Source organism: Canis lupus, chromosome 25, assembly GCF_011100685.1.
Source record: "Canis lupus familiaris isolate Mischka breed German Shepherd chromosome 25, alternate assembly UU_Cfam_GSD_1.0, whole genome shotgun sequence".
Lineage (NCBI taxonomy): Eukaryota > Metazoa > Chordata > Mammalia > Carnivora > Canidae > Canis > Canis lupus.
In genome coordinates, this window is record NC_049246.1 from 9,886,705 (window position 1) to 9,911,417 (window position 24,713).

The 24,713-nt window shown below is 47.3% G+C and overlaps 2 long non-coding RNA genes across 5 annotated transcripts; both read right to left on the reverse strand.

Annotated features, from left to right (window-relative positions):
• Positions 1-245: 245 nt before the first annotated feature.
• LOC111092403 lies at positions 246-6,240 on the reverse strand. The gene is made up of 3 exons (XR_005378187.1): positions 6,094-6,240; positions 3,717-3,823; positions 246-1,209 (listed from the first exon to the last, which is right to left on the reverse strand). It is a non-coding gene; the product is annotated as an uncharacterized LOC111092403 (long non-coding RNA).
• A 443-nt stretch (positions 6,241-6,683) lies between these two features.
• On the reverse strand, positions 6,684-24,234 carry LOC102156301. Of its 4 annotated transcripts, XR_005378408.1 has the most exons (4): positions 24,071-24,234; positions 21,473-22,011; positions 12,779-13,132; positions 6,684-6,805 (listed from the first exon to the last, which is right to left on the reverse strand). It is a non-coding gene; the product is annotated as an uncharacterized LOC102156301 (long non-coding RNA). The 4 variants fall into 4 exon arrangements; XR_005378409.1 differs by lacking the exon at positions 6,684-6,805 and having other exon boundaries at positions 9,947-13,132; positions 21,967-22,011; XR_005378407.1 differs by lacking the exon at positions 6,684-6,805 and having other exon boundaries at positions 10,001-13,132.
• Positions 24,235-24,713: the final 479 nt, after the last annotated feature.

Sequence of the window (24,713 nt, forward strand, 5' to 3'; positions counted from 1 at the left end):
CCTTGTGGACCTTCTGGTAGGCCATTTTGTGAAGCAGTCTGTTGTTCAGGGAGGGCATCAGGCCTGGGTGAGCAAGGCAGTATAGAGAAGAGAACCACAAAATGACCATTAATAGCCTATTGGTGAAAGGGGGGTGGCTAGAGGTTGGACCCACTCAGAAACACAGCCCTTTATATCTCTCCAACCTCATCTCCTACCTTGTCTGCCTAAGCAGAAGCCTCCCCCATCGGCAGTGCTCACACTGATGACCTTGATTTATAAAAGGAAATAAATTAATGAAGCAATAAGCCTGGGATGCTGCTCAGTGCCCACTGTGTGACAGCTCTGTGCTCTGGATGTGCTCACTGAAGTTCAGGATACACCGAGAAGGCAGGGAAGTCTGACATTAATTTCAAAAAGATTTCTACACACACACATAAAAACAAGAAACAACAAACTCTGTGAAACTTGACATAAATAAATGTGTGAAATTTCAATAGGCAAGCCTCAGTTTTTGGTAAAATGAATTCAAGTGGAGCAGCCCTTGCTCACGGACGTAGGACAAATGAGACTTCACTGCATGCTAGGACAAGATGGGGAGAAGCAGAAAGTGCAGGAGGAACCAGGACAGACTCCTTCAAGTCCTTCCCATCCAAGGTCAATGGCCATCTGTCACTCAGCGCTCTCCCCAGGCAGGAAATGCACATGGTTTGCTAGAGACAGTTCATGTTCCACACTTGGGTTAATCTTCCCTTTCTAGGGAGCTTGTCTGTCTGCCGAGGAAAACACACTGCAGGTCAGCATTTCCAGTGTAAATGAAAGCTCTTGGTCCCTGTCGGCTTCGGCCTTCCCGCCTTCCCGGGGACTGGCCCACTGTTCTTGCACACAGGAGCCACCTTCCCATCCGGTTGCCCCACACGCTTGGCTCACCCAACCCGCTCTTCTGTGTAGCGTCTTGTTGCTGCAATCTGTGGTTACAATTTTTAAAGACTTAATAAACAGATGTGTTTTTCTATCCCCAAGGAAGGAAATGAAGATTGTCACTTGGCGTTGTTTCCTGCCATCGTGTTTTTGTTGCTGTTGTAGAAATGGAGCAGAAAATTGCCACTGCTCCTTTATTGCTCAACTGCCCGCGCCACTTCCAGTCCTTGGGAAGAAAATCAATTGTTTCTGCAAATTTTATTCAGACATTTGGGTTATTATTTGCTGAAATCATCCCCGTTCTTTCCTCTGAAAAAAAAAAGAAGTTCTGTGATGGGAAAAAAAAAGAAAAACACCCACTTGTCCCATCTCAGAGAAAAATCAGCAGCTATGGTAGCCTTCCATCATTCCTCTGCAGCTCACTTTGTCACGGGGGGTGGGTGGGTGGGGGCGGAGGTGGGGGGGCAGATACAGAGATGATATGTTCACACTGATATGTTGGGCAACTTATTTATTTTTTTTATTTATTTTTATTTATTTACTTATGATAGTCACAGAGAGAGAGAGGCACAGAGACACAGGCAGAGGGAGAAGCAGGCTCCATGCATCGGGAGCCTGATATGGGATTCGATCCCGGGTCTCCAGGATCGCGCCCTGGGCCAAAGGCAGGCACCAAACCGCTGCGCCACCCAGGGATCCCAGGCAACTTATTTTTTAAAACAGGCATGTTTTATTTTATTTTATTTTATTTTATTTTTTAAAAGATAGATTTATTTGTTTATCTATCTATCTATCTATTTATTTATTTATTTAATACAGAGAGAGGCAGAGACATAGGCAGAGGGAGAAGCAGGCTCCCTGCGGGGAGCCCAATGAGGACTCATCCAGGGATCATGACCTGGGCCAAAGGCAGATGCTCAATCATTGAGCCACCCAGGTGTCTCTCTCAGGCTACTTTGAGTTTCTTTCTGAAGTGATTTCTTGACTCTTCTAGAGCTTTAAGTACCAAACGTAATCTTATACCAATCATTGTGAGGAAGCTTGTAAAGCCCCATTTTGTTGAAGAGGCCACTGAGGCCAACAGATTTAAATATCTGGCCTCAGGTCACACTCACACCCAGCCAGTGTGCAGTCTTCACAGTGGTGTCCGCTGCCCCTCCCAGGAAGAATTTCGTATTCTCTGAGTTTGTGCATTTTGTACAGAAATCACCATTTGATGGGGCACGTGGATGGCTTAGTGGTTGAGTGTCTGTCTGCCTGCAGCTCAGGGCATGATCCTGGGGTCCTGGGATCTAGACTCACATCAGGCTCCCCAAAGGGAACCTCTTTCTCCCTCTGCTTATGACTCTGCCTGTTTCTCTGTATCTCTCATGAATAAATTTATAAAATATTAAAAAATAAAAGAAATCACCTTTCGAATCAAAATATCTCATGCTTCATTTTTGCCAAATATTTTAATGAGCGTTGTGTCAACCACAGATGAATACTGTATGGATGCATGTGGCCAATGACACTTTGAGAAGCAGGTTTATGCAGCAGGGCCAGGCTCACAGCTTCTTCTAAATGGTTTATTTTTGAAACCTGTGACCTTGACTTGGAGCAGAAATTTTGTCCCACTTGCAAGTTTTTTTTTTTTTTAAAAGATTTTATGTATTCATTCATGAGAGACACAGAGAGAGGCAGACACAGGCAGGGGGAGAAGCAGTCTCCATGTAGGGAACCCAATGTGGGACTGGATCCCAGGACCCTGGGATCACGACCGAAGCCAAAGGCAGAGCTCAACCACTAAGCCACCCAGGTGCCCCTCACTTGCAAGTTTTTGATGGTGTGACAACCAAGCAATTCTCAAATTCGGGCTACAGTAGCAGCATAAATTAACTCCAGCTGATGTCTCAGGTAAAAGAAAGACATTCCACACTGGCAACTGACAATTTCAATTAAATCTTGGTGGTTCTCAGGCTAGTAATGGACACTTTTCTAGGAGAGACGGAGTTGGTTGAATTTTTTTTTTTTTTTTTTTTTACATTCTGCTTTTAAGTGATCCCCACACTTGATGCAGGGCTCAAGCTCACAACCCTGAGATCAAGAGTCACACACTCTACTGACTGAGTCAGCCTGTTGCCCCTGGGTGGAAAGGTTTAAAGTCACTGGCAGACACTGGAGACACTTGCTAAGGTTATAGATTGAGTGATTAGGGATGGATTTTTGACACAGTTCTTTTTTTTTTTTAAAGATTTTATGTATTTATTCATGAGAGACAGAGAGAAAGAGAGAGAGAGAGAGAGAGAGAGAGAGAGAGAGGGGCAGAGACACAGGCAGAGGGAGAAGCAGGCTCCATGCAGGGAGCCTGATGTGGGACTCGATCCCGGGTCTCCAGGATCACACCCTGGACTGAAGGCGGCGCTAAACCGCTGAGCCACCCGGGCTGCCCTTGACACAGTTCTTGACTTCATTGCTAGCTTATTTAGTGGGATTGGACAAATCACTGCCCCAGCCTTGCTCCCGGTAGGGGCTTCCCCAGAGCCAGGTGTATGAGAGGACAGGGACAAGCAGAAGGCTGGACAGGGGTCGTTTGGGATCAGGGCGGGGAGATGAATTTTCTGATACAGTCTTTGCTGCTTGCCAAGGACTCCACCGTGAGTTAGACTAGAAATAGTGAGGCTAGGAGTCTGAGAACCCACAGGATCATGAGGAGGGAAGGGTTTTATTCAAAGCGGAGAGATTTCAGTATGAGGGGGCCATCGTATGAATGTAGGGCTACTGCAATAAAGTTCCACAGGTTGGGAGGCTTACACAGCAGAAATTTATTTACTCACAGTTCTGGAGGCTGCAAAGTCCAAAATCAGGATGTTGGCAGGGTTGAGTTCCTCAGTGGCCTCTCTCTGTGTCCTCATACTGTCATCCCTCTGCGTCATTTCCTCTTCTTACAGGGACACCGGTTATACTGGATTAGAATCTATCCATATGACTTTATTTTATCCTAACTGCCTCTTTCAGGCCCTATCTCCAAATACAGTTACATTCTGTGGTACTGGGGGTTAGGACTTCAATACAGGACACACTTCACCCCAATAATGATATTCCAAGGGTCTCCAGACCACTGTAATTTCACATGTGCTTCACCAGAAAAAACATTTGAGCATGAATACCAAATAAATCTACTTGATTATTTATAAATCATATTCTGCTGGACTAATAGATTTGCACCTGATAAAGCTTACCCATATGTAGAAATTTGAAAGGATAAACAAGATATAAATAGAAGTTCTATTTTTTGTGTCATTACCCAATGGGTCGTTTGGGCATGCACTGGGGTGCAGGCACCCTGCTTTCGGGGGAACATGGCCTTTGTGGTTACCCTGTCTCTCTGATTCTTATTTTTCCAGGGCTTCCTCAGGGAACCTGTCTGCACTCCAGATTGACACATTCATTCCTTAGATATGAATACCTTCTCTCGGACTATAATCAAGTTTCCCTGCCTCAGGAGCCCTTCTCTCTCTTTAAGGAGACTTTCCCTATATCCTGGCCCATCCTGTGTAGGTTTATAGCTTACCTCAGCAATCAGATTTCCCTAGCTCTAGGTTCTGGAGGGCACATGTCAGTGTCCTATCAAGCCCACCACTTGCATTTTCCATTTGCCACCTCACAATTTTCTCTTTGATCTGCGTTTCATTCTTCTTATACTTAACTTCCACTTCCTCCCCTGAACCGTAAAGCCCAAGACAAAATAGATGAGTCTAAAATCTGTTGTCCGGGTACCAGGCATGGTGCTTGGGACCACAGGGGCTTCATGGACTGTGGATATTATAACTTTCCCCATCACCACGTGGTGAAATAGAAAATTCACGACTCATTATTGCTCCAGAGTTTAAAAATTCAAGTCTTGCAATTAAGCATAAAGGTGGATATCATTCTAAGATAATTTAAAAATTAATAGTCATCCTTCTAGATAGTTCTTGGGGAGTAAAAACATGTAAAAGCTGTTACGTCTGCCTTTATTAGTGTCCCCAGTGAACTGCCATTGAAAGAAGAGCAAAGGCAAGACTGGGGAGTTCTGGGAGAAGTTTGCATGTTGAAGAAGTCAAAAGACTATAGGAATGAGGAAGCCTCCATAGGGCTGTATAGCCACACAGTACTGTTATTGTGTCATTACCCAATGGGTCGTTTGGGCATGCACTGGGGTGTAGCACACAGTGTGCTCCCAGGGGGAGACTGGGGCTATGTCCAAAGCATCCCATCAAAACCTGGTGACCTCATTTTCTAGCATCTTTCCTGGACTTTCCTACCTCTATTGAATAGTGTCTCTGCCGTTCTCTTCTGGTAGAGCTCTCTTCTCATTAAGGTGGGCTGGCGGGGTAGGGGCGGAAATCAGTGATCATGGGCCAACATCTCTCTCTGGTGGTCGGTGTATATTCTGACACAGGTCTCTTGGGGACTGTGTCCAACACAAATGTGGAAGAGGTATGAGAGGGCAGGATAGCCTGTGGGGCTTTCTCAGATCATGTCATGCAAGAGCTGTCTCTCGTGGCTCATATTGAGGCATGTTGGGTTTTGTCTGGTTTTAGCCCTGACAACAGTGGGAGATCAATTATAGGATATGAGCTTCTCAACAGCCCTTATCTTGGGCTATGATATAAAGACCACCAACGCACCTAAGGACAAACTCTTTTTGTTGCTTAATTAGAATAGAGAAGGAATGAGTTCTTTTTAAAAGAAGAGTATCTCTCCCTGGGCTGACCTTCCCTTCCTGTTTAATTAGGGACTTGGGATTGTAGGTATTCTTAAATATGATCTCAGTAAATCTTGCTCACTGACCAAAGCCTCCTCCTTTAGGTTTCTTTGCCAGTGGACTTCAGCTTCTAGGGCAGTCACCAGCGGGGCTTTGGCATGGTAGGGGCTCCCAGTAAGCCTCATTAAAACTGCACACCTCATCTCTGGAGAGGGCCCTAGGCATTTTGACATCCTGTGTGAAACCTGCCCTCTGGTCTTTGTGAGTCAAGGGAAAATAGCCTCTCTTCTGAGCTCCTTTCAGACTCTTAAAAACCTAATCACATTTTTAACCCATCAGGAGTGCTGAGCAAGTGCCTCTGTGCATGCCACATTGCAGTTTCAGTGATGGGACAAGTGGAAGGTGCTGACTCTGTAATGCTGAGAAATCATGGGCTACCTGCATTCTGAGCACTCGACACTCACCAGCATTATTTCACTCTTCACAGGTGTGAGAATGGTATCACTATCTCCATTCTGCAGATCGAAAAGCTGAGGATCAGAGAGACTGAGTTACATAGTTTTTGGTCAAAGAGCCAGGACCTGAACCCAGGCTTGGCTCTGCAGCTCATGCTCTTTCCCTGACCTTTGAACTCAGGAGGATGTATGACCTTTGTGTGCTGACAGGGAGTGGGGGACCAGTCATGCCAGTCATTGTGTGGTCATTGCTGATTGATCCCGAATTGACAATTTCTTGGCTAAACAGAAAACTCAATTTTTTTTTTATACATATCTCTGCCTGAGAGCCTTTGTTTTGTTCTTTTCCTCAATTATGATAAAACCTCCATCCATCTAGTCCTGAGTCAGTAAAGCCAGTCAGGTGTGTCTTAGGGTGTGACAGATGTGGCCGGCTTGGCCTTCTTGTAACACATGGTACTTGGGTTTATTTTACTCCAGTGAGCTGGGGATTGTAGGGGACCACACAGCTGGGACCAGTTATGGGTTTCACATTCCATTTTTTCCTACTAAATGCAATGCCAGGTTCTACCCATATCATACCTGCATGGTTCCAGCTCTCTGCCAAGAGTGGAATTCTTCAATGATCCTAGCAGTCCTGAACTCTTGAGCTGGCACTGATCCCAGAGGATTTGCTGGCACGTCTCAGCCTGGTCCTTTGCAAGGACAGCCAGTGCCGCTCCTGGCAAGAACATGTGTGAGTTGCTGTGACCCTTTTCCCAGGGCAGAAATTATGAGGCTCTTATAATCTCATCATAACTTTATTTATGTTACTTATTCTAAGGGAGGAATTTCTAATGCATTGACAGAGACATTGTCAAAAGAGCAAATGTGAGGAGGTGAGGTCATTAAGCAGGGGCATTTGCCAACTGCATTCATCTGCCAGGGCAAAGTACCCTTGACTGGGTGCTTGAACAATAAACATTTATTTCCTCACAGTTCTGGAGGCAAGAAGTTCAAGATCAGGGTGTGAGCAGGTCTGGTTTCCCCTGAGTCCTCTTTCCTTGGCTTGTAGATGGCTGTCCTCTTCTTAGAAGGGCACCAGTCGTATTAGACTAGGACCCACCCTAGTGCTCTCATTATCTTGATCAACCTCTGTGAAGTCCCTATCTCCATATGCAGTCACATTCACAGGTATTGAGAATTAGGACTGGAATATATGAATTGCAGGGGGGCGGGAACACAAGTCGACCTATAGCTCTGATGTGATCTATTCTTCCTTGTGGCAGAAATGAAGCTCTTCTCTTGGAATGGAACAATTATCTGGACTTGGCTTCCCAAGAGAAGGAAGGATCACATGGTGGTTTCAGTCAGGGTGATGCAGGGGTGTTGGGAGACTCTGTGAAGAGCCTCCCATAAGAAAGTGCAAAGAACCTTAGCCTTCATTTTCTCATTTTCTGAAGGAGTAAGCTGGGACCAGGGAGGTGTCCGTGTCACACAGTGAGTCAGGAGACCTAGGAAAAGCACAGTCTCCCAGGTCTGCCCAAGGCTGAGCATCACTGTACCTCCAATTAGCTTTGTTGCCTTTGGGTTCCTATCAGGAAGATGCCAACAACCATATTCACCTCTCGTCCTCTGGATGGAGTTTGTGAGAAAAGCCCCTAAAGCTCCACAAAAAGAGCACAGGGCAGTGCCCTTCAAAGAAACATTTTTCTCAAGCAAAGAACTTTTGGAAACTCAATCTCAAAATGACAGAGTATGGGGTGGTAGAAAGGCCTGGATGGGGTCAGAACAGTTGGGTTTGTAAGACCCTAGGAAAGTTGTCTCCTGGGAACTAGGTTTATCAGTAGGATGAGGCTGTTGAACTCTGTGAGTGGTTTGATGGTGGAACCCTTCCTCAGGTTCTACGTGGTGGAAACCTTTCTTGGAAACCCAGTGTGTCGAATGGTTAAGATGGGAGCCGTACTCACTGAAGTTCAGGCGGAGGCAAGGACATGAGTCCCTTCAGTTTGAGCACCTTCTCAGACCCTAGCTTCCCTGGGACACACAGGGTTCCTCCACAAATCTCCCGAAGTCTCTAACGCACCACCATATTTCTTACCAGGAGGTGGCTCTCTTCCCTTGTTTCTAAACTGTATTATTTGAAAGAAAAGTTATCATTAATCCAACTAGCTTGTGGACTTGCTGAGGAAAAATGTCTTCAGAATTCAGCTGCTGAGGAAATCTCCAGAAAGCAAGACTTCTGTGACCTTTCCCCTTTGGCTTATGACAAAGTGCTGTCTGACTCCCTGATCAAACACTCTCCTCACATTCTACCTTTCTGCCCCTTTAGAAATTCCATCCGAGATTGGCACAGAAAGCATGGATCCCCACTACCCACAGCCATCCCAGCAAGGCCTTTAGATTAATGAAGTGTAGGAAAACAGGACAATTTTTAAGAGTACCTAAGTGAACATTAAAATAAAATAGAGACTTCTACTTCCAATAGGGTGGATCAACCCCCACCTTGAGAACAACTAGAAAAACTGGATAGAATATTTTCAAAAACTCTGTTGAAGGTATCAGAGAGCTACCAACGCAGCTAAGACTTGAAGAGCCAAAATCAAGGAGAGAAGGGAATTTGGAGAGAGAAGCTTTCCTTTTCCTTACCCTATGAGACTTTTTTCAATTTCTAAGTGCCAGTGGAGAGGCTGAGAAACCAAGTGGAATTTTTAGGGAGTCCCGCAAGGCTGGGAAAACACTGCATTTAGAGCCTGCCAAGGTGGAGGGGGGCCCAGTAAACACGTTAGGCTTTTGGTTGGGGCAATTGAGGTGTTAGCCCCCAGACATAAGGGTGATTCAGAAATGGACCGACCTTCCCAAAGACCGAAATAGGCTTTGAATCAGCTCATCCAGGCTAGAGTAAGATAATCAGCCCCTGGCCTACTGAAAACAAAAGTAAACCCTTTCTGGAGGCAGGTAGATAATATCATCTAGAACCCTAGATTATCTCTCTAATTTTATATTCAGAATACTTAGTATTTAAAACAGACAGATGGATATAGGATCCAGTTTAAGAAATGGCAGGGGTGCTGTTGCAGTGTTTCTGTAGCTCTGCACGCTCTGTGTGTGTGATGCCTCCGCAGGGGGACAGCTACTTGGAAATAGGGCCAAGTGATGTTAATAATAATGGTAACAGGAGCAGATGCTCTCTCATTTATTCCAAACAACAGCCCTAGAATGTCTTTATTATTTTTTCCATTTTACAGATGAGAAAACAGGCTGGGGGATTGGACCTAAATCTATCCGACTATCTACGCTGGACTTCGAACCTCAAAGTAGTACCCCTTCCCCCGCGGTGTTCATATTCATGAATGTTTGCTGGTGAGTGGCTCAAGGTGGATACTCAGTCTATGATTTTAGCATCGGTGCCTGGCTTAAGATTTGCCAAAGCAAACACTGATTTATCAGGCCCTTCATGCAGGCTCCGGATTTAAGCAGCTCAGAGTGCCCTGCATCTGCAGGGACGACTTCTCACACCATTTGGTTGGGGCTCCAAAGTATCAACTCCTCTACAACTGTTAATGCTTGGTGACAGTTGCCTGTACATGGCCTGGGTTCTGTGGCCTCCGGGAGGACTGCATGGTTGTGAAGGTGGCATTACTAGCCCTGTAGGGACCATGGACGTCTCCCAGAAGTCTCCAGTCTTGCCCTACCTCAGACATCTTGCTGTGTGAGCTTTGAAGACATGTCTCCAGAGAGTCCAGGGGAAACCTGGAGCCCTAAGAACTCTGCTTAAGGGAAGTCACCAGGGGAAAAAAAAAAAAAAGGAAATCACCTGGAGCTACAGGATGTTCCTAGTGAGCATCTTGGGCAGAGGTTTCAGTGGGGCTCTTTGGAGCCCTGTTCATTCTTTGGCTCAGTGGGGGTGTGGGAGGTTGGGGGTGAGTGAGTCAGTAGGTGAGCTCAGGCCGGCCTATCCTTATTTTAGCAGAGGTGTTTCACTGTTATCTGCTCTTGATATCAAAGTTCACTTAAGATTTATGCTTTTAAAATATTTGTTCTTTTATTTTTTAATTTAAATAAGGGCTCCCATCATTAAACAACAGCAATAACAACAACAACAACAACAACAACAACAAACTCTTTAAAGAGTGCCATTCTAATCTAACCTTCATGCTTAAAAGATGAAAACTCATCCCAGAGAGGATAGCTACATGTCCAAGGTACTGGGGGTTCTGTAGAGCCACACGTGGGGTTTCCGGAGGCTAGGCTGGAGGGTTTCTCTTGCACCATAGAGATAGTATTATCAACTAGACAGTGTGTGTTGACACTGAGCCCAGAGCATGGAATGGATGGTCCTCCATACAGACAAGATGGGTGATGATGAGGCCCCCTGGGGATGTATGGACCTGCTAGTTTTAGCCCATTTTACCTGTGGGCTAGGATGAAAGTCTAGGAAGTTCCCTTTCTCTGAACTACTGGCCCTCATGGCAAAGTGCCTACAAGCTCCTATCCAGAATGTTCCTTGCCTTTCATGGGGAGAAGGTGGTGGGCTCCAAAGCAAGCCTCTATACTCCGGGCAGGGTGGCCCACATCATTCCCAGACTCATGTCTGCTCTTTCTACCCCTGAGCCCCTCCCCCTGCAGTTCTTCACTTCACCCTTGGGGGTGATCCCCTGAACTCACCAGCAACTCTCAGCCAGATGTCACTATTTTAGCTTTGGGATTCCTGCAGTCAAACTGTGTTAAGAAAAATCTAATTGTTTTTAGGAAGGAGAGACAATTTTCATTTGTCCTTCACTCACTGTTTTGGTACCTGCTCACGCAGCCAGCTCATGCATGGCACTGCTCTGGTCACCCCAAGCAGAAACAATCTCAGCCTCTTACAAGTTCCAATAATTTTGTCCCCGTTCCCTTTTTTGATCTTTAATGATACTTATTATCAGTAGCCTGGTACCGTGCTTCCTTTACCCAGACATTACCCTTTGTGGAGCAGGAGCGTGTCCTCTCTTCATTTTTATCCAGTGAACAAGCTTGAAACGAGGGCATCATCTGGGACACTCCAGCCTCCCTCACTCCCCAGGTCAGGCCAGTCACCACCTGGCCAGGAGTGCCCAAGTCTGCTTCCTGTTCTTTTCCTGACTGCTGCTTTATGCCGGGTGGTCCTCATGGCTTGCTAGCACCCATGCACTCTCCAGGCTAACAGGCACCACCACCCTGGGGTAGACGTGGGTCATTGAGCTCTCATCTGGCCTGCATACTGAACTCCTACTGTGGCTGCATAGATGCCTATCCATCTTCTGTCCATCCCACCACACCATGTGCTGGCATCCCACTGTGCCAGTGTGAATTGTGATGAAGGAAACAGACATGAGCACATGCTCATGGATCTCACAGACTAACCAGGGGGAAGCAGATCACATCAGGCAACTGACAAGACCCTCTCCTTACAGCTGGGCCTTTCCCTACACCAAGTGGCCAGGTCCTCTAAGAGGAGGTAGTGTTCAGACAGAGGAAGGAGAGGGAGAGAACTCAGCCAGGAAGTGGGTGGGAGGAGAACTGGGGCAGAGGGACAGCATGCACAAAGGCCCTGGGGTCAGCATGTGCTCAGCCTGTTTTCAGAAGGCCTGGGTGAGCGGAACATGTGGACAAGGGGGTGCAGGAGAGCTGAGATGAGTGAGGATCTTGCAGGAGTGGGTGTAGGATCTGGAATGATTCAGCATGGGGCTAAGTGTGTGGAATCGGGGTCAGACTGCCTAGGTCCAAATCCAGGCTTTGTCCCTTCCTCCTCTGTGATTTGGGGCATGAACCTTAATCTCTCTTGACCTCAATTTCCTCTGTACAATAGGGATAGTATGGTATCTCCACATTTGTCTATATGTCTCTGGTGTAGCTATCTTACCTCACAGAGTTGCTTGTGGGGATTGTATGAGTTAAAGTTGGTAAAGCATTAGAACAGTGCCTGCTGAGTGGTAAACACAATCCTGCCCACTGAAGCAGACGAGCGGGAGCTGTGCGCTTTCAAGACTCACTCTGTTATATGGAGAAGAGAGGGCAGGCTGGGGGGCTGGTGTGGACCTCCAGGCAGGGATGCACATGCCTGGCCCACAGTGGCAATGGGGGAGACTCAGGGAAGTGGGCAGACTGGAAGGATGTTTGGGGAAGAGCCAGGGGCACCTGCTGATGGATTTGGGGTGGGGTGGGGGTGCAGCGAGGGAAAGTGACCATCAGGTTCATAGCCTCGGAAACTGGGATTGTGAGGAGATTTGCATTTGAGAGAAGTTTCTGTAACTAATCTGCTTAAGGTCCCACAGGGGTGTGGGTGGCAATCCGAGATTCAGCCCCGGGTCGTCCTGACAACAGAGGCCCTGTTCTTTCCACTGTGTGAGCCAGTTCACTGGGATCAGGAATCTACGGATCCCAGGGACCTCTGGAGAGCATCTAACGGGCCTTCTGACTTCTTTTACAGACAGTGACAGAGAATTCTAGAGGTCAAGTGGATTGCCCAAACAATTGGAGAGAGAAGATTTGGGGCTGGTGCTCCATCTCCTTGCTCTGGGCTGGCACTCTCTGTTCCATGCCATGCAGAAATTCGCTACCCAAAAATAGCCCACAAGGCTTTCGGAGGAGCTCTTCACAGCTCTTCTGTGGTAAACAACCTGCTTTCTCCAATGGCTCTGGGTAGGAACAATCAAAGGGGAGCTGCTTCCCTATCTCTTTGCACAAAGCTTACCTCAGTGGTCAAGCACAATTAAACCATCAACCCACTGGGCGGGTTGGGGGGAGCTGGCAGGTAATAACAGCCCCACGCAGACTCTGAGCCGTACAGTCTGTTCATCCTCCAGACCTCGCTGCAGGCCGAGAAGCATCTGCACGGCGAAGCCCCTAAACCCGCTTTCCATTTATAAGACCAAGTGTGACCTTCAAAATGCACTGTGGTTTTATATTGCTGAGCTCTCGGCAAAGTGGAGGCAGACTAGCCAGCTCCCTTTCATCATGACGCATGGACTCTCTGTCCCCCTGTGCGGCTTGCGGCAGTGTGTCCTCTCTTCAGGTTGTCATGACAATTTGCACTGAGAAGCTGTTTCTGGAGAGGGAACAGGAAAAGAAATGGGGGAAAAATGTTTATTGCAGTCAGGCCTGGTGAATCTCAGGATTTCAATGGCATTGATGCATTTGACAATGATCTCTCATGGAAAATTAGAATTTCTATCCTCTACCAGCCAGCTGCCGGGAACTTTGGTGTTACACAGTAGCAAAGAGTGAAGTCCAGAATCCATCAGATATTACTAATTACAGTAATAGTGATCATAATAATTAAATACAAGCCTCAAAGTCAGGTGCCCTCTGGCATAATCCATTAAAGAAAACGGGCATAATTATTCAGGCAATACAGGTATCAACTCAGTTTTGGGGGTCGGTCAGTGGTATCCTGATAACAGGCTCATTCTCTGCCTCTTTGTCATTGGCCATCTGGCCTTTCAGTGACTTTTTTCCCCTCCCTAGATCTCAACCATCTGTCCAGGATGTCTCATTAATCCTTATAAACAACTCCATATAAAACTCCAGAAGTTTACATCCCATTTCACAAGTGACTCACCGAGTCCCTCAACAAACTGGGAGGAACTGGGAGGGAGGTGACCGTCAGGTGCACCTCTGTGTGTCCTCAGCCCATCCTCCAGAAGAATAGGACCCGTTTGGACCAGCCACAGTGACAATTACAAACTGAGTAAGGTTTATATTTTTCCCCTTTTCCCTCATTTCTAAACAAATGTATGTTCATTGTGGTAAATCTGAAAAATACAGCAAAGCCCAAAAAGAAAAGTAAAAATCATCCACCATCCTAATACCTGGATTTAATCCTAATAATGAAAAAGGAAAGATATGACTTATCATCATGCTGTCCTTGTCTAAGCAGGCTTGGCAATGGGGGTGATTAGGGCAGGATGGGTGCAGAGGTCTCACTGTGCCTTGGTGGCCCCTTCCTGGTTGGCTGCAGACACCTTCAGGGTGGGGTGCATCCATGGCCACCCAGCTCCAGACTTCTGCCCTGTGTTGAGCTGTGTGTCGACTCTTGAGGTTCTGAATCTGCCTGGGCTTCAGCTCATGAGAACTCAGAGACAAAGTAGAAACTGGAAAACTTTCCTTTCCAGACAACACTTATTCTTTCAGTCTATTCATCTAACATTTGTTGAGGCATCATGAAGAAGAAGCCGAAGTCTTTACACTTAAGCAAACTACCCTAGAAACAGGCACTTAAATCAACTCATTACATGGTGCTCAGCAACGGACTTCATTTTTGCAGATAAGCAAGTAGAGGTAGAAATGCAACATGATCATCAAGGTGTGGATGAAGCAACTCCCAATTTTGAGATAAAATATCATGTGGTATCTGTGGGAGCCAGCCTCCAAGATGGCCTCCAATGATCCTTGCCACCTGGTATTCGCACCTTGTATGGAGTCTTTCCACACTGAGCCTGGGCTGCTCTGTGAGACCAACAGCCTGGCAGAGCTGATGATATGTGACTTCCAAGGCTAGGCCTAAAGGGTGTTGAGGCTTCCACCTTGTTCTCTTGGATTAGTCACTCTGAGGAGAGCCACCAATGTGTCTTGTGGCTGCTCGGGGAGCCAGGTGGCAAGTTCGACACTGAGAACTGAAGTCTCACTAACAGCCAGCACCAGCTCATCAGCCACAGCTGAACCACCTTGGAACAGGAGCCTCCAGTCTGAGGGGAGGCTTCTAAGAAGACCACATCCCTGGCCAGTATCTGACTGTGACCTCATGCGACAGCCAGACCCCAGAGCCAAGTCACTCCTGAGTTTCTCACCCACAGAAACTGTGACAGCTGGAAATAAATGATCACTGCTGTTTTGCAGCCGCTAAGTTAGGTGATTTGCTATGTGGAAGCAGGTACAAAAATTCAATACCTCTTGTTACTCTCCTGGGAAGAAATCCCAGATCAGCTTCCATTTACAGAGTATTTTGTACCAGGCCCTAGGCTGAGGGACTTACATTCATAATCTTCATGACAGCGAAGCAGTGATACTCACAAGGTATCATTTTTATCTTGATCTAACAGATAGGGACATGCGGGCCTGGAGAGGGGGAGGGATGTGACCAAGATCCTGTGGCAATGCCAGGATTGGAACCCAATACTGCCTGACCCCAAAGCTCAAACTCTTAGCCACGACGCTGTATCTCTGTGTAAACGCTCAAGTTAGGAAATATTTGTTGAGATTCTGCTATGTGCCAGGCATGCTGCTAGGCTTTAGAATTTGAATCCTGCCCGGGATGCAGGGAGGTGGGCTCTGGCAGGGGCAATGGGGCCCTTGGCCTCTCCAATGAAGGCTCCCTACCCTCCTCTCGTTCCCTCCAGCAGAGAAACATAGTCTTGGCTGTCTCCAAGCACATAACCCCAGGCCCTGTTCATATGAAAGGTTTTCTTGCCAAGCACTGCCATTCACCATGCAAAGAAAGTGAAAATGACTAGCAGAGGAGAAATTGCAGAGGTCACAGATGCTCCTAAAGTTTTTAGATTCCTGATCCTCGGGCAACAATATTTACCGAGCATCTACCATGTGCCAGGCACTGTTACAGGCACTTGGGCCATACCAGTAAAAAAAGCAAAGATCTCACCCTGAAATAGCTTATGGTCATGGTGGTGGGGAGGACACAAGGGGAGGGACAGGCAATGAACAACACACTATTGTTATGTGGTGGGCTAGAGGGTGGGAAGTGCTCTGGAACAAAGGGAACGGAATGAAGAGCAGAACTGGGGGACTGGGGAGAGGTGGTACAGGCTGCAGCATCTGTGGCTTGAGCAGGGCAGGCCCCCTCTGGGAGAAAGGGGAGGAGCAGGCACACTGGCCAACTGTCCCCGTTTGTCAGAGCCTGAGGTAAAGTGTGAGCTGCTGTGCTAAAACCCAGAAAGTTCTTTGCAAGGCGGGAAGAGGTGGCTGACCTATGAGTTGGCCAAGTGGACGTGGGGGAAGATTGCTCCAGGACGCAGCTGGATCTGCAGTTCTCAGCCAGGAGTGATTTTGCCCCCCATGGGATGCTTGGCATTCTCTAGAGACATTTCAGTTGCCAAAGCTGGGGTGGGCTACCGTCGTGTAGGGGGTAGAGGCCAGGGATGCTGCTAAACAGTCCACAATGTGCAGAGTAGCTCCCCACAGCATGAAATTAATTATCTGGCCCGAAATGTCCAGAGTGCCAAGGTGAAGACACTTTGAACTAGATTGTTCATCTGTGATTCCTGATTTACCTGAAATTTCATTTTGCCTACTATTTCATTTCTGTTTCTGGGGAAGAGAACAGAAATTCCTTTGGTCATACCCAGAGATCATGGCCTCCAGAATGTGCCCCCATTCTCAGCACTGGGATGGGCAACGCCAACCTGGACAGGCCAGCAAGGTCTCCTGATGGGGCCCTGTCCCCATCTTCCTGGGTCTCTGCCTGCCACTGTCATGTCGCCTTCCCAGGGAGGACCTTGTTAGTGGCCCTGGTGTCAGGCCATCAGCATTTCCTCCAGTCTCTCCAGGACTAGGGTGTTTTTTGCCACAAGCCCATGCTGGTCCTCCTTTGCCATCGGCCTGCTTCATCCACACTAGACAGTAGCTCTTCAGGAGAAAGAGCTGAAGGTGATCTGTGGGCTTTGGCTTAAGTGATCAGGCTCTATGAAGGAAAGAGCCTATCGTGTTTGCCTTTTTTGCTATGTTGGGAGTTTGAGAAGCCAAGATATCTTCCTAGCTCCTTATGAGAGAATTGGGGCCAAGACTCTTTGGCATCAGGTATTTGAAAATAACCCTCCCCACCACCACTCGTCTCCCTCACCCGGGTAGTTTCACTACAGCTTTTGACACTTCCTTCTTCCACCTCTGACCAACCCCATGCTGCTGGTAGATGAGGGAAGCAGTGTCTGCAGGAACCAGGAAGATGGAGCGGTTTGTCCCACAGCCAATTTGTGAGGCAAAAGAAGCTGGGTCTCACAGAACCCCAGGCGCACTAGAATATTCCCTGGTCAAGAAGGATCAGAAGATATTCAGGTTGCAGATTGCAGATTTCCTGGGGTTTCAATATAAGTTTGGTGAGGGCTGAGCTCTTTAAAATTTGTCACTGAGGCTCAAGCTCTCCCGAATGGTGCTCAGCCCATCACAGAGGCTTGATAAATATTTGTCGAAACAAGTGTTGTGAAGAGGCTGCTGTCAGAGCTGCTCCCTGCTGCACCTCCCGAGGATGCTCCAGCAAAGGCTCCTCTTTGTGCACAGGCTGACCTTGGGGGTGGACTCTTCATCCAAGAGCTTGCTGTTTCCTGACCAAGCTTCTAGAAGCCTCCTGTTCTTGATCACTTCTGTTTTACCAGAGCTCAGCAAATACAGGTTGACTGATCGAATGAATGAATGAATGAATGGGCAATGTAGGTTCTGGTCAAGCTTTTCTTTGCTTTGTACCTACTACAGTCAAGGGACAACTGAGAGAGGCAGTGACATAGCTCTTCACACGGGTCTGGGGAGTTAAGGGCTGCTGGGTTCTACATATTTTGTATGAGTCCCACTGATAGGTGAAACACGAAACCACTGCGGGGCTCTCCACCCCCTCGAGTCTTTCCACTGCCAGGCTGGAAATTGCCACCAGTGACAAGCACTGGGCTTGTGGCTGAAGAGCTGGTCCCGGGTGAGTGTGGCACTGGCACCTTTGAGTGGCAGGGTTTTGCTTCCTGTGTATTTGGACCGGAGAGTTTGGAGAGGATCCACCACTTAGCAGAACGGAGCTGCAGGAGTGACAGGCAGCAATCCCGTGCCAGGAGAGCCTTCCTGCCCAGAACGTATGGTGCATGTCCAAGGGCTCTCAAGGTACCTGAAGCCATGCCAGTTTGCAATAATTAAGCAGTAAGACCCAAGTGAATGGGTTTCCTGTTGCTGCGTGACAGCCAGATGCCTGGGGTATGAACTGAGGCCCAGCACACAGCACCGTGCATCGTGCTGCAAACATCTTACTGAAACTCTGAAACCGTCAGTGATGAATAGTTGGAAAGATAATGATGGCAATTTGATGCTAACGTGGTGGCTCACTCCAAGGGCTCCCACACATCATCTCTTTCACCCTGACAACGTCCCATGGAGGCAGGGACTTGGCCTGGCCTCTGCCTTCCATTATCCAGACAGACAGCCTGCCACACAGAGCCTGGGCCTCAGCCAGAATGCATCTGCACAGGTAAGTGTCGGCACACCTGATTCCCCACTCAAGGCCCCCTCTGTTGCTTGCTCCTGTGCTTTGCAGGTGCTCGAAGGTGCTGGGCCCTAGATAAGTACTTCTTAGATGTGATCTGTTTCAAGTTTCATAACAGCTCTATGAAATAGGGTATTAGTATCCCCATAATACAGATGAGAAAACTGAGCCTTAGAGCTGTTTAATTATTTACCCAAGTCACATAGCCAGTCGTAAGAGGGAGTGGAACCCAGGGCTGCTGGATGCCAAATCCCATGGCCATATTCTTAATAAGGACACAGTCATATCAGATTACTCCTGTGACCATATCTTAATTGAACTAATTACATTTGTAATGATCCTATTTCCCAATAAGGTCACATTCAGAAGTAGAGGATTAGGACTTGAACATATCTATTTTGGAAGGGGACATAATCCACTCCATAACAGGTGCTATAATGGTTTTTAATTGACAATGAACACAAAACAAAGGGGGAGAGACTTTAGTCTATAGCTGGGTGATCTGATGTATATCCTAAAGGAAAGGCACTTGAGTTGCCCCATCAAAAATGGCAATTTCTTAAGGGTTGAAGCAGTGCCTTCCCCAGACGTTACAAACACAAATGTGTACCCTCTGTTCCTGGCCCTGGAGGGCTGGCTGACCTGCCCAGAGTCAGGACCTGGACCAGTGGCCTTCAGTTCTGCAAAAATCCCCTCGGGTTAAATTTGATGTTGTGACCATTAGTTTTTTTCCCCAACAGCACTCCCTCTCTCGCCCTCCCCACAACCCACCCCATTCACCTTGTGATGGCCAGGATGCCTTTCAAAAAATGGGGACTTAGCAGAATATCAGTTTGGAGAAAATAAAGGGAGGACACATGGAGATTTTTCAGGAGCAGAAGAAGGAAGGGCAGAGACAGGATGACTTATTGTTGGGGACACAAATTCATCTTATTAAGGGGTAATGAATGGTTTTGCTTGGCAATTAATCACCCGAGCCTTCTCCCCGGAGCTAGAAGAAATGGGAGATGCCCGAATAAAGGCTTGCTGGAAAGAGCTGGCGAGCGCAGCTGTGGCAGAGGGTCCTGACCGAGCCTGTGCTCCCAAATCACCTAGGGAGGTTTAAAGAACACGAGTGCTCACGTTGCACCACAGACCAATGGAATCAGAATCTTTATAGTGGGACCCAGGAATCCGTACTTTTGTAGGCAATTCCAACATGCAGCCCAGAAGGAACCACTGAGCTGCCGCGTCTCATCCAGCACCCCTTGGTCTTCACCATCCTCCAAAGGCAAAGGAAGAGTCAGAGACAGGCCAGAAGAGCCTCTGTCGAGACTTCCGGGCACGTTCTGCTCATCTGGGGTCGGCCAAGATGGTCCTTATCGATGTGCTCCATTTCTTATCCCTGTTTCCTCTGGGTTTGGGGTGAAATGGAATTCCAAGAAAGGCATTTTAATTAGGTCATTTGGAGTGGCTATTCTATACAGGAAGACCCACAAGAATGTGTAAAAATAGATATTTTTATTACAATAAATTGGCACAGCAGATGTTCCTGACCTTTAGCCACCCCAGAGCCTGAAGCACCCTGTGTCCAGGAGGGTGGGGGGATTTGCATGCAGTGAGAATCAGTGTGGCCCGGGCATGGGTCCAGAAGGTCTGCCTCATGTGTTACTTGATAATAAAAATACTTGAAAACTTGATGGTTTCTGTCCATAGCGAAATGTCTTTGGGCCAAAACAAGAATAAAGCAAGTGTGACAGGATGTCCCTGGTAACAAAATGACTGTGTCAAATTGTCAAGGACCCTCCTGAGAGAGTCTGTGTCCACAACAAGGGAAACCACATAGTCTAGGCTACTGGGGGAAGTTTCAAGAGTTGGATTTGTGCCAAAAGCCTACAGTCAACTGAAAGCAGCCAGCTGGTTGGCACAAGTCCCTGTAAATGGGACGAGATGGAGCCCTGCAGGAAGCCCACAGAGACGGGAAGCCCTCACTAGCACTGAGGACATGCCCCGGTCAGCGTAGGCCAGGGTCTTCCCATCACCCCCTGCAGCCCCTTTTAGGACAAATATTTGGTAACTTTCTTTTATTCTCCTGAAATTAAATTCACAGAATTAAAAAAAAATCCAATATAACTCTGAAGAAAAACTAAAAGGCAAGTAATTTATAACAAAAGATTATACTTAAAAAAGATGTAAATGTTCAGTCATGTCTCCCCTAGGAGACCTAACAAGGGACTCACAAGCTGGAACATCTACATAAAATCCTGCGAATGTGACAGCAGACGCAGATTGACTTTCTCCAGTGGCAAGTCAGATACTATGAATGGAGCTGCTGGGATTGGCATGTATTTCTAAAATTATGACCGACCCTTGGTAGAGTTCTGGAAAAAACTTCTTGATGATTTCATTTCTGAAAATTTCAGCCCACAGGTGACTCTTGGACAACCTGGGTTTGAACTGCGTGGGTTTACATATATACAGATTTTTTCATAAATACAGTAAATAATGTAATAAGTACTGTAAATATATTTTTTCTTCCTTATGACTTTCTTAGTAACATTTTTTCTCCAGTTTACTTTATTGTAAGAATATAGCATATATAATACATATAACATAAAACTATATATACATATATATATATTAAAGATTTTATTTATTCACGAGAGACGCAGAGAGAGAGGCAGAGAAGAAGCAGGCTCCATGCAGGGAGCCTGATGTGGGACTCGATCCCCGGTCTCCAGGATCACACCCTGGGCTGAAGGCGGCGCTAAACCGCTGAGCCACCCAGGCCGCCCTACAAACTATATATTAATCAACTGTGTATGCTATTTAAGGCTTTCGGTCAACAGTAGGCTATCAGTAGTTAAGTTTTGGGGGATTCAAAATGTAACACACAGATTTTTGGCTGCACAGAGGTATGTACCCCTAACCCACATTGTCTGAGGGTAAACTGAGTACTTAAACAGTTCAAAATTTTTTCATGTATGTTTTGGCAAATTATGTAAAAGTTAGTTATAAGTTCAGAAAATTACAAACATCAGGATGCCGAGGGACTCAAGAAAACTCTTCACTGCATAAGATTGTCTCTCACATTTCAGGATGCCCAACATCACTGATGTCTAAATACCAGTAACAAACCCCTGTCATTGTGACCACTAAAAATGCTCCCCCAGGCTCCACAACAAATGGTAGCTCTGTCCCCATTGGGAATCCACTTACCTGGATATCAAGTCTTTGTTTCCTAAACCTCAGACCCATTAACATCTTGGTGCTTGGATTTTCATTTTTCTTCATTTTTCTACCTCTTTTTCATTTCTCAGAGGGTCCCATGGAGGTGGTTAGTGCTTCTGTGATGTTGTTCCCCTTACTTCTCTTCCGTGGCCTCACCACTGTGGAAAAGACTTTTTTCCCGCCAATGACTACTGATTTTTACTTGGTGACCAGAGGATAGCAAGCCAGCCTTTGAAGGTCTTGGGCCATTTCCTCTAGGTAGATCAGATGTTTTGTAAGAAGCATGACTGGTTATCACAACCAATCATCTCTTAGACCCCTTCTCTCATCTTGCTAATTAGTGTTAGTTCTGGTATATTCTATGGTCAGTAGTAAGATTTCTTCTAATTTCTGTGAGATACACTAAATAGTGGACATGAAATTTTAGTGTGCATAAGAATGACCTAGAAAGTGTGTGCAAATTGCAGGTTCCTAGGGCTCACCCTCAGAGATTCAAATCCAAGGAGCCTGGTATTGTGTTCAGGAATCTGCATTAAAAAAAAAAAAAAAGACTTATTTATTTATTTTAAAGAGAGAGAGAGAGATCGCGTGCATGCGTGGGCACACAGGGGAAGGGGCAAAGGGAGAGGGAAAGAATCTCAAGCAGACTCCCTGCTGAGTGGGGAGCCTGACATGTCACTCAATCCCACGACCCATGAGATCACAACCTGAGTGTAAATCAAGAGTCAGATGCTTAGCCAACTGAGCCACCCGGGTGCCCCTCAAGAATTTACATTTTTAACCAGCAGGTCAAGGTGTTCTGAGGCACGTGGATTACAGACCACACTTGGAGAGACACAGCCTGGTTGGGGGCAAGAGGGGAAGTGGCAAGGGTTTTCATCAAAATAAGACTGTGAAGGAACCCCCATGATAACTAAAGATTCCCAAAGCAGGTATGCATTTAAGGTCTTACACTTTTCTCTGGGGTGTTAGGACACATGTATATGAGGAGTAGAGACCTGTGGCAGTCTTCTATTCTTTCTCCTCTCCTTTTAGAACTTATCCCTTTTTTGTTGTTGTTGTTGGCCAGAGTCCACTTGAAAGAAAGACTACATATTCCAACTTTCCCTTCAGCTATATGTGGTCATAAGGAATGTAAGCTGGAATGGTGGCTACAATTTCCAGGAAGGGCCCTTAGAAAGAGGGGCTGTGCCCTTCTGCCCTAATATAGACCCCTCAGGGACACAGACACCCAACGAGACCTTGGGAACTGATCACACAGAGCGGAGCTGCAAGACGGGCCTGGGTAGCCTGTAGCCTGGGTCCCTTGTGGCCCCTATAACTGCCAGAGACTCACCAACTCCCGCCTCTGTGAGAATGTAGGAGACACAAATATCTCTCTGATTTAAGTCACTGTTGCTTTTACAGTGGTTTTACAGTTACTTGGGGTTGAGTTTACTGTTTACTAATACTGGGTCCAATCTAAGATTAAGCAGCATTGAAGCTAGGCTATTACCCTATGCCAGGAGCATCTTCGGGTGCTCCCCAGCATCCCAGGGAGGAAGAGTGTATACGCTGTTACGGGATCCACAGGCCACACTTCCACTTGGCCCCACCCTGACACACCTTAGGGCCAAGTCGGAGCCTTGGGAGGGAGGCAGGTGAAGGGTGGAAGGGCCTAAATTAGCCAACAAGCTAGGCAAGTAAAGGGGAGTGTGAGGGACCCGTCCAGGCAGTTGGCTCAGGGCATGCTGCAGCTTCGATGCATCAGTGGGAATGCAGCTTCCCAGGTTAATGAGGGTCAGTGTCCTGCATACCTGCAGCCAGGGCATGTGCCCTTGACACTAGGTTAGAGCCTGAGGAGAACAGCCTCAGAAACCACAGGAAGGGAGCCTAAGCAGAGAAGGTTGAGGGGGCTGCAGGCCACCCAGAGGGCTCAAGTGAGCCTAGAGACCCCAGAAATAATGGAGTGAAGCCCTTCTAGGTTCTGCAAAATATATTGGGGCGAGGGGGGTTGGGAGGAACCAAAGCTAGGGAAACAGTTGAGTCCCACAGCCCTGCCCAGGGAGTGTGGTGGCCTGAGAAACCTTGTAGGGGACCTTCCTCACCACCCGTGGGGGTGCACAAGGCCACCTCTGTTCCTGCCATGTGGCTGCTGTGCGCTGCACACTTCCCATTTGCACTGCAAAGGGTTCCCAGGCCTGAAGAACGTGTCTATTTATCAAAGGCCCTGCTCGCCCCAGAGGCTCAGAACAACCCTCTCCTTTCCTTCTTTGTGTGTACAGACCTGGCGGGCGGCAGAGCCCCGTGATCCTCTGATGAGTTTCATGAGTCACGGAGACACATGTTTGGCAGCTTCCTTTGTTTCTTTTCATGTGAGGAGTCAGGCACCCACATGGAAGTGGCCCTGTGTCTTATGAATGGAGACCCCATAAAATCCTAACTTCTGATGTTCTCTACCTGGGGCCTTTGAGGGATCCTGAACCTGAATTCCCCAGCAAGATTTCTAAAAGAGCCACGGAAAGAGGCTGCAGCAGCAGAGGGGGGCTTTGCAAGCAGCTGGTGTGGTAGCAGAGCTACGGCTCTCTGCCAAAGGCAGTGACTGACCTTGACCTCTGGAAAGGGGCTGGGGCCATCCTCTGAACATCCAAGAAACCCCGGACTCTAGCCCCTGGCTCTTTGGCTGAGCAGCTTCAAGATTAACCTGCATTTGGGCTGAGGGAGGAATGTGGATTTCCCCGCAGAAGCACTCAGCTGGGGGTTCAGACCACAGAAATCTATTTTCATCGCTAGAAAAAAAGGATCTATTCTTACATAGCTGGCATTCTGAATTCTTCTCCTTCCCCCTGAAGCCCGGGCAGTACATGAAAATCACCCAGTCGCTTGCAGGGTAGTCCCCTCAAAGGCAGCGCCTGTGCCTGTAGCAACTGGTGAGGATTGCACTCTTCTTCTCCCTGAAAAGCCATTTTTGGGTTAAAATATCAGGGAGCTGCTTTCGGGTTGCCTGGATACCAGACGGCTTAATAACCCTGATAAGGCCAAGGGGATGTAAAACAATGATCAAAAGGAATGTCCGCCCTCAAGATGCCCTCTGAGCCCGGTGGAAGATTTCACATGTGAGCACACACTTCATCACACACGCCAGCCAGCTACAAGCTCGAAGTGAAGGTGTGAAAGAAATCAGGCCAGGCCAGAAGCCGGAAACCAGCTCCAGCCTGGTGTGTGTGCACCATGCTGATGAAAAGAGGGA